Genomic DNA, 10,623 nt, shown 5'->3' on the forward strand with positions numbered 1-10,623 from the left:
GGAACCTTCCGAGGTTCTTTATAGTGAAAAAAGGTTCTTTAGATTATTAAAATGTTCATTACACTAAGAAAAAAAATTTCTTTTAAGAACTGATCACAGAAAGGTTCTTTGGAGAACCTAAAATGTTTTTTTTGAACTTTTATTTTTAAAAGTGTACAACCTTTCCATTGCACAAAAGGCTTATTATGATTGAAAAAAGTTTTTTTTTTTTTTTAGATTATTAAAATGTTTTTCACACTATAGAAAAAAAGAGTTTAATCAAGAGTTCTTTGGGGAACCAAAAATGGCCTTCTATGGCATTTGTCATGAAACCCCTGTTTGGAAACTTTATTTTTTTTTTAGGAGTGCACAGAAACCAAAATACTGATCTGAAGAACTTCAATGAAACATCTAGATCTCTTATAATTTAAAATAAAGAACCATCTAGCCATGTCAAAAACCCATAGAGCCAAAACCACCGAAGAACGTCACGATTAAGAGCGCATGTTCCTCTTTTTAAATGGAGGCTTGACCTGCCGGAGCATTAATGTGGGGTGGAGGGGCTTCCTCACTTTGTAAAGCCCGGGATTGACCTCTGCCTTAAATTACAAAGCCCATAGAGCCGCTCTGCTCTTCCTGAAGGTGCTCAGGGTTTCTGTTTTAAGAGCGGAGACTGTGTTTTCCTTTCTTATCACCCGGAGGAAGCGTATGGGAAGCTCTAAGCCATTCTCCCGACAACCCGCCTGTCAAATTATTATAATACATTACACCCAGAAAAAGCATCTGTTAAACTGCACTGGCACTCATTAAACTGTGATTCAGTGCATAAGAATGATTAATAATTCAAGGGGATTAAATACAGATAAAAGTGTGTTACACATCGAGGATTGTTTTTATTATATAAAAAAAGAACCCTTTAAAGAATCTTTTTAAAAGAACCTTTTATGCCATTAAGGTTCTACAGTATAATGAACTCTAGAGTTCTTGACCAAATTTTATGGAAACTTTTTTAATGGCAAAAGGTTCTATATAGAACCCTAGAGTTCTTGATTCAAATTTAAGGAACATTTTCAATGCCAAAAATGTTCTATATAGAACCCTAGAGTTCTTGATTCAATTTTAAGGAACATTTTCAATGCCAAAAATTTTCTATATAGAACCCTAGAGTTCTTGACTCAATTTTAATTAACTTTTTTATGCCAAAAAGGTTCTATATAGAACCCTAGAGTTCTTGATTCGATTTTAAGGAACATTTTCAATGCCAAAAATGTTCTATATAGAACCCTAGAGTTCTTGACTCAATTTTAAGGAACATTTTCAATGCCAAAAAGGTTCTATATAGAACCCTAGAGTTCTTGACTCAATTTTAATTAACTTTTTTATGCCAAAAAGGTTCTATATAGAACCCTAGAGTTCTTGATTCAAATTTAAGGAACATTTTCAATGCCAAAAATGTTCTATATAGAACCCTAGAGTTCTTGATTCAATTTTAAGGAACATTTTCAATGCCAAAAATTTTCTATATAGAACCCTAGAGTTCTTGACTCAATTTTAATTAACTTTTTTATGCCAAAAAGGTTCTATATAGAACCCTAGAGTTCTTGATTCGATTTTAAGGAACATTTTCAATGCCAAAAATGTTCTATATAGAACCCTAGAGTTCTTGACTCAATTTTAAGGAACATTTTCAATGCCAAAAAGGTTCTATATAGAACCCTAGAGTTCTTGATTCAATTTTAAGGAACCTTTTCAATGCCAAAAAGGTTCTATATAGAACTCTAGGGTTCTTGATTCAATTTTAAGGAACCTTTTCAATGCCAAAAAGGTTCTATATAGAACTCTAGGGTTCTTGATTCAATTTTAAGGAACCTTTTCAATGCCAAAAAGGTTCTATATAGAACTCTAGGGTTCTTGATTCAATTTTAAGGAAACTTTTCAATGCCAAAAAGGTTCTATATAGAACTCTAGGGTTCTTGATTCAATTTTAAGGAACCTTTTCAATGCCAAAAAGGTTCTATATAGAACTCTAGGGTTCTTGATTCAATTTTAAGGAACCTTTTCAATGCCAAAAAGGTTCTATATAGAACACTAGAGTTCTTGACTCAATTTTAAAGAACATTTTCAATGCCAAAAATTTTCTATATAGAACACTAGAGTTCTTGACTCAATTTTAAGGAACATTTTCAATGCCAAAAATGTTCTATATAGAACCCTAGAGTTCTTGACTCAATTTTAAAGAACCTTTTCAATGCCAAAAAGGTTCTATATAGAACTAGAGTTCTTGACTCAATTTTAAGGAACATTTTCAATGCCAAAAAGGTTCTATATAGAACCCTAGAGTTCTTGATTCAATTTTAAGGAACATTTTCAATGCCAAAAATTTTCTATATAGAACCCTAGAGTTCTTGACTCAATTTTAAAGAACCTTTTCAATGCCAAAAAGGTTCTATATAGAACTCTAGGGTTCTTGATTCAATTTTAAGGAACCTTTTCAATGCCAAAAAGGTTCTATATAGAACTCTAGAGTTCTTGATTCAATTTTAAGGAACCTTTTCAATGCCAAAAAGGTTCTATATAGAACTCTAGGGTTCTTGATTCAATTTTAAGGAACCTTTTCAATGCCAAAAAGGTTCTATATAGAACTCTAGGGTTCTTGATTCAATTTTAAGGAACCTTTTCAATGCCAAAAAGGTTCTATATAGAACACTAGAGTTCTTGACTCAATTTTAAAGAACATTTTCAATGCCAAAAATTTTCTATATAGAACACTAGAGTTCTTGACTCAATTTTAAGGAACATTTTCAATGCCAAAAAGGTTCTATATAGAACCCTAGAGTTCTTGACTCAATTTTAAAGAACCTTTTCAATGCCAAAAAGGTTCTATATAGAACTCTAGAGTTCTTGACTCAATTTTAAAGAACCTTTTCAATGCCAAAAAGGTTCTATATAGAACCCTAGAGTTCTTGACTCAATTTTAAAGAACCTTTTCAATGCCAAAAAGGTTCTATATAGAACCCTAGAGTTCTTGACTCAATTTTAAAGAACCTTTTCAATGCCAAAAAGGTTCTATATAGAACCCTAGAGTTCTTGACTCAATTTTAAAGAACCTTTTCAATGCCAAAAAGGTTCTATATAGAACTCTAGGGTTCTTGATTCAATTTTAAGGAACCTTTTCAATGCCAACAAGGTTCTATATAGAACTCTAGGGTTCTTGATTCAATTTTAAGGAACCTTTTCAATGCCAAAAAGGTTCTATATAGAACCCTAGAGTTCTTGACTCAATTTTAAGGAACCTTTTCAATGCCAAAAAGGTTCTATATAGAATCCTAGAGTTCTTGACTCAATTTTAAGGAACTTTTTTTTTTTTATGCCAAAAAGGTTCTTAGGAGAAATGTCCTAAATGATTGCATAATACGTTCATGTTTATCAGGTTATTTAAATTTTTCCTACTGATAACGTGTTCATGAGATGTTTTAATTTATACAATTAAATTAAAAATGAATTAAAACGATTAACACTAAATGCATAAAATGATCCCATGATGGAACGAACCACTGAACAGTTTTACACATGAAGCACCTGACGGAACCTTTTAAGGTTTCATGCAGAAACTTTTCTTCTAAGAGTCGTTAGTCTAAGACTAGTTACTGACACTGCTAACTGATATCTGCAAGTGCTCATTAACATCAACAAATTAATAGCTGACACAAAATTTTCATGTTATTAAAGGAATTTTTTTTAGCAATCTTTATTTTTGCTTATGTTCCTCTCTTGTAAATCACGTTTGCTAAATGCATGAACGTAAATGTATTTTTCAGTTTTTATTTCAGTTTCTACACGAGGATGTCTATTTGACCTTTCCCACCCCCGTTTCCTGCTGTTTTATCAAATATGCACATTTTTATTTCTTCTATTTCCTCTCTGTATATAAGTGAACTTGAGACAGCACAATGGAATTAATAACACAGTCATTTGTTGTCTGATAACTCTAGTAATTTACGCTACAGGTCACCGTTTGAGAGGATGCATGAGCCAGCGCTGTAGTAAACCTTTCAGACTTTCATCACTGCGTATCTGCTGAACAATCATGTCAAATCCATTTACTCCTGCTCAGATAGGATCTAAGTGGCAGACCCTGGAGGAAAACTAAATGAGAGAATAAAACAGGCAAACAAACAGTCTTCAGCAGAGCTGACTCTGTGGCGTGAGCCGTGCGGTTTGATGCTTATCTGTTCTGCACAGCCGCAGGGAATCAACGCTGCACAAATGCGCCTTTGATCGGCCAAGAGGAAACGCTCTCGCACGGCTATTTCTGGCTCACCTCTGCTCTTTTGTTTCTGTCGAGCAGCAGGTGAAGGTGTTGAACTTCACTGAAGTCCAGCCCTGATGACACAGAGAAACACATGATTTATTCATTACAGCAGACAAAATCACCCGCGCTGCATTCATAGAAATAATAATAAAAAAAGGATCAGGTTTAATTGTTCAGTTATTAATATTAATGTACAAATGTATTTTTCAAACTTGTAAACAAAACAAAGATGTTTAGACTGCGCTTTACTAGAAAATACTAGTTCAGTCTTTCTACTGTGTTTAACTCAAAGTGTTTCTTTGTAATTAATTTTGTAAAAAATTTTTCAGTTTTATACTATTTGATTGTTTTCCGGTCATATTTGTTATTAATTTTAAAAAATGCTATATTAAAATAATTTGAAAATGAATAGTTATCAATTTCATTTTTTTTTTTTTCATTTTTTTCATTCTCAAACACTTTATTACATCAATTTCAAGTGACTTTGTATATAATAATAAGTAATAATAGGAAAATTATCATTTGTAACTTGTTTGTGCAATAGAAACACGTTACAAAGTAATCTTTTATGCGCTCTGAGGTTCAGTGTGATCTGTACAGAACTCTAGGGTTTTTGACTCAAATTTAAAGAACACTTTCTGCCAAAGAGGTTCAATATAAGGAAAGCGTCTTCAATGATTGCACAATACTTTCAAGTTTATTGGGTTATTTCAATTTTTTTTTAGTAATAAAGTATGTTTACGAGCTGTTTAAGTTTAATTAAGTTCAGTTAATTAATTAATTGATGGGAAGCCATAAAAGGTTGTATGTATGAATACAGACCGCTCTATACAGAACCTTTTCTTCTTGAAGTGTCCAAATTTGAATTGTCTTCCCACCAATAAAACATTATACAAATTCCGATAACAGAATAATAATTGTTTTGAATTAAACACTCAAATAAACAAACACCTGTTTTCACCGTGTGTGTGTAACAGCTGAAGAATACAGCTCCTCACACACACACACACACACACACGATGACAGCTTTGCTACAGGCTGTACTCACTGCGGTGGTCAACAGGTGTACAGCGCTCCTCTGTCTCACACGTCTCACCAGTCATTGATGGATTTAAGAAACACACAATGAATGATGGGTGAGCATCATATTTTACATTTATGCTTCTATTCACGTAAAACATTAGAAGCAAAACTCTCAAAAATGAAAATTCTGTCATTATATTCTCTCCCTCATGTCTTTCCAAACTGACTGACTTTCTTCTGTTGAACATAAAAGATGTTACTCTGTTCTTCCTCAGTGTTTCTGTCTCGTTTTCCAGCACAAATATCTAAACATTCTTAAATCAAGATACATTTACTGGAGAAGAGAAATGACTGAAGATATTAAGTCGTGTTTTATGAAAATTGATCAAAATGAAGTGAGTTTAGGAACAAATATCTGAGTCTTGTTTTCCCTTTGAATTCAGTTTATTTTTCTGACTCCATTGGCAGATATTTGCTCTTGTTTTAAGCACAAACTCACTTCATTCTTCTCCAGTAAATGTATCTTGATTTAAGAATGTTTAGATATTTGTGCTGGAAAACAAGACAGAAACACTGAGGAAGAACAGAGTTTGCTCACTGTACGGACACAAAACTGAGACATTTATCAAAATAATCATTTTCAATTATCAATTCATCAAAATGATCATTTTAAGGGAACTATCCCTTTAATCTCAAAGATTTTTCTGCGTGTCTTCATACTGTGATGGCAAAGACTCGTCCTGTTTATGTTCCTGGAGGAAGTTGAATCACAGCGCAGGAATCACTTCATCTGCTTTCCCAAATCTGCTCCGTCAAACACACAAATTGACAAAAGACATGCATGGAAATGATCAGAATAGCACACTTCCATACTATTACCGCAGTATGCATACTTTCAGTGTGAATTGAACACAATGCGCCGTACACAACCAGTGCTGTACCCACAATGCAATGCATTTGACCTGACCTTCCATTTCCAGTGTGACGATTACGAATGAACCGCATGTGATGTCATCATCTTCTTCTTGATTCGTTATTTGATTGGACGGCCAAAAGTTCAGACATTTTCACTTGATATGTAAGGGTGAATTCAGGTTGATTAGGACACTTTTTCCAATTCATCTGTGTCCCAGTCACCCTGAATTCACCCTATATCACATTTTTTTACTGTATTTTTGCTCAAATAAATGCAGCTTTGTTGAGATTAAAACTCTCACTGACCCCAAACTTCAAACTCCATATAAACCATCCTTCATCCCGGATCCGATGGTGTTGGGTGAACAGAAACCCGAGAGCGCCGGGCGTTTGTTTGCCAGGTTCGTGCGGTCGGGCCGGCCGGTGGCACGCGGGTCAGAGGAGGGTCAGAGGGACGCGTCCTGCGCCCGCCGCAGGAGAGGAAGGGGTTCGGGCGACCCCGGAGAGACGGACCCCAGCGGTCCCGGTCCGGCCAATGTGTTCTCAATCAGAGGAAACACAAACAGGGTCTGATGTGAAGAAAGGCCACAGATCTCGGCGGTCCTGGACCAGCGCCGCCCGCCGCACACTGGCAGCACACATCCCTCCTGGAGAGACGGAGGAAGAGAAAGAAAAGAAGGAAAGGAGAGGTAAGGAAAACAAACACCTCGGTTGTTAACAAGAGACAGAAGCGTCCGCTGCTCCACGTCCTCGCGTCCGTCTCTCTCGGGGTGTGACACGGCTCGGCCTCGTGTCAAACTAAACAAACAAACGCAGAGATTAAGAGGGAGCCGTCGCTAATGAGTGACAGACGAGGAGCAGTTGCTCAGGTGATGACTTCTGTCACAACAAACCTAACGAGACGCTGTCCACCAGATATGATCTAACAACCTTCTCAGAACATCCAGCTGTTGATCATCTGATCATTCTGGGAACGTTAATTCTGTAGTAACATTTAAAAAACGTTAGGCGAACATCCAAGAAATAAAGCGTTTCCAGAACATTATTAAAGACCAGAATGAATGTCGTATTAAAGTTACTGGAAGAACGTTTGTTCATAACGTTCTGAGAACGTTCCCTGGTTTGTGTGGTGAAACAATGTGAGAAGCTGAAGGAACTGTGCTCACGTGTGTCAGACTTTATGATGCTGAAAATTCACAGGAATATATGCAGTCAGACCAAAATGTATTCAGACACCTTGAACATTTCATTCATTAATTCAGTTTATTCACTAGAGTTTAAAAAAATGGTAATAAAATATGACAAGATCTCAGAGTTAAATTTAATTAATCTTAATTTTGTCAGAAAACACTTCAGCAAAACATGATCAGGTCAAAGTGTCTGAATCATTTTTGTTTACAAATTTGTATCAGTTTTACTGTAATCCACTGTATGAAGAATGTTTGGGTCTAATATGTCACCGTTTACTTTATCCTCACTTACATAAATGAACTATAGTGTCCTGAACCCACTAATAAAAATATATCACAAATATAAAAAAAATCTGAATCATTTTTGGTTTGACTGTATATATATCTTACTGATTTAAACAACAAAAATGAAAATGAATCAAAAGCAATGATAAAGGACAAGAATCCATCCACATCTGCACATTTGGGGGCAATTCATCATTTTCCCGCACTCTGAGACAAACTCTTTCTCGTTCTCTTCTCAGGCGTGACGAGCAGCAGAAGAACACGAGCCGCTGACGGTGTGTGTGAACAGAGCAGTGTTGTGTCTCACCTAGCTGATAATGTGAGATTATGGTAAAAGAGGCCGTCTGAACCCACATCACACACACACACACACACACACACACACACACACACACACACACACACACACACACACACACACACACACACACACACACACACACACACACACACACACACACACACACGTCTGGTTCATCCTTGTAGGGACTCTCAATGGGCGTAATGGTTTTTATACTGTACATTCTCTCCCCCTACACCTAACCCTAACCATTCACAGGAAACTGTCTGCATTTTTACATTTTCAAACACATTTCATTATGTTTATTAATCAATTTTCCTTGTGAGAACCAGCAAAAAGTCCTCACAAAGTAGGGAATCTCAAGTTTTACTATACTTGTGAAGACATTTGTATAAATAAACATTTAATTTAATTTTAAATTTTATTTAATTCAGTTAGCATTTATTTAGTATGGAAGCTTGTTTCCGCCACGGAATAAAACAATTTAAAAGATAATTGCAACTTTTTATCTTACAGTTCTGACTGTTTTTTCTCACAATTGCAAGTTTATTTGATAGAATTGTGAGATATAAACTAATTGCGAGTTATAAAGTCTAATTCTGAGGGGGAAAAATGTTTATATCTCACAATTCAGATTTTTGGCATTAAAAGAGCCTCATGAACGCAGTCGAGCACAGAAGACCAACGGCCAAGGGCAGAATTTTCATTAAATAATACAATAAATTTCAGTTTGTTTTTCACCAAAGCTAGAACGCGTGAAATATATACGACACACGTCGCATCGGATCGTTCTGTGACACTTTTGAGTCTTTTTTAAAGCGTGACGCTGGTCGTTATTCACTGCCATTATATGGACATTCTTCTTAAAAATCTCTCCTTTCATGGCCTGAAAAAGAAAGAATGGCGTACGGCATTAGCAGAACACAAGTGTGAGTAAATGATGATTTAACTATCCCTTTAAAACAAGTGCTACCTTATTTCTAGTTGAGAGCTAGTAATAATGACTGAGGTGTTTTGAGGTCGACATATTCAGTTTATGTAAGGAAATACACACATTTGGAAAGATTTTTAAATCTTCAAAACAGAATATCAAGTTATAGATCCTCAATGCAGCACCTTATAAAGTTATATGGAATCACATGAGAGGTTGTTAAAGAACAGATTGCGGTCGATTCCTGATGCTGTGAATGTGTGTGTCGTCAGGTAAGATCCAACCAACCCTCAGCAGACTCAACACTCATGTTTATCATTCCTACGGCCTCCTTTATCAACAAACTTCAGTATGAAGCTATTTATAACACACCACGAACAAAAAAACTGCTCCGTAAAGTTTGGAATGGCAGAAAAACAGCTTCTGTTGCTACTTTTGTCATTTTTTTTGCTATTTCAAGCAATCTGTAAACAGATGACGACGTACGAAACACGAAACCCAAAACAACACACTCTGGTGATGTCACAGACACAAACAAGAATAAATATATTTCATTTAATGAAGCACAAAAGCTGCTGTGCATTATTAGCTGTCGCACCTCCATCAGCTCCTCGTTTTCCTTCAGGGATGTTTCGCTCCATTAATCCCGGAGAATCTCCTGAAGAGTCAGAGAAGGACAACGAACAGGATTCAGTCATTAACACACAGATTTTCACAAACAGCACAGGTGAGTTTGTGTATTAAATATACTATATGGCCAAAACTATGTGGACACACACTTCTAATTCAATTCTAATTAATTAATTGCTTCGGGTTGAGGGTCATTTTCTGTTCAATCAATCAGTCAATCACATTTTGCATAAAGAAAATTAGGTCTATTTTTAGATTTGTTTTTTGCATTGTGACATTATTTTCATGTCAATCAAGTTTTTTACACATTTGCCATAATGCCATTTAAATAAATTGAAATAAAGTGCATAAAATGCAATTTACATAAATAAATAAATGTCATTTTAATCACTTTAATGTGTCTAAATGTTTTACTTCTGAGATTCCAACAAATATTTCTCAGGTTTATTCTAATTTCAGATCATGTGAACTACATGTTTCTTTCTGGAAAAAAGCAAGCGTTTGTATAATTGGACTTCTGACTAAAAACCTTCCTGATATATAGACCTTGTGAAACGTCCCCATGTGACAGCGAGACTTATTTGTAACTGCTGACCTTGACGGAAGCATGATGAGTGAGCAGCGGCGGTGTGAAGATCTGCTGTATCTCTGCAGGACGCTGAGACCCGACTGTATCGGGAACATGTTGTGTTTCAGACACTGATGACTGCTGTATGAAAACATCTCCCACTCGAGTCTTATCAGGTGCTGACGGGCAGATGCTGAGAGATTCAGAAACACTCCAGCTGAACGCCATCAAACTCAGTCCTGAAGATCTCTCTTCCTCTTTAGCAGCAGTTTATGATTCAAGTCTAAAGAAAAATCACAAATAAGTTCTTGTAAAAAAATATGTCTCAATTCTTTCTCCTATAAATAAATGACATCAGTCAAGTCATAAATGATATTTTAATAATTATTTTAATTACTAATTATTGTGTCCAAAAGTTTTACTTTGGAGTTTCCGGTGAATATTTCTCAGGGTTTTATTTTATTTCATTTTTTGCATTGTGACATTATT

The 10,623-nt window shown here is 35.5% G+C and overlaps 1 long non-coding RNA gene across 1 annotated transcript; it reads right to left on the reverse strand.

Moving 5' to 3' along the window:
* Positions 1–5,871: 5,871 nt before the first annotated feature.
* Positions 5,872–10,411, reverse strand: LOC125251460. Its single transcript, XR_007181008.1, has 3 exons — positions 10,162–10,411; positions 9,535–9,594; positions 5,872–6,876 (listed from the first exon to the last, which is right to left on the reverse strand). It is a non-coding gene; the product is annotated as an uncharacterized LOC125251460 (long non-coding RNA).
* Between the last annotated feature and the right edge of the window lie 212 nt (positions 10,412–10,623).

Source organism: Megalobrama amblycephala, linkage group LG17 (genome assembly GCF_018812025.1).
Source record: "Megalobrama amblycephala isolate DHTTF-2021 linkage group LG17, ASM1881202v1, whole genome shotgun sequence".
NCBI classification, from domain to species: Eukaryota; Metazoa; Chordata; class Actinopteri; order Cypriniformes; family Xenocyprididae; genus Megalobrama; species Megalobrama amblycephala.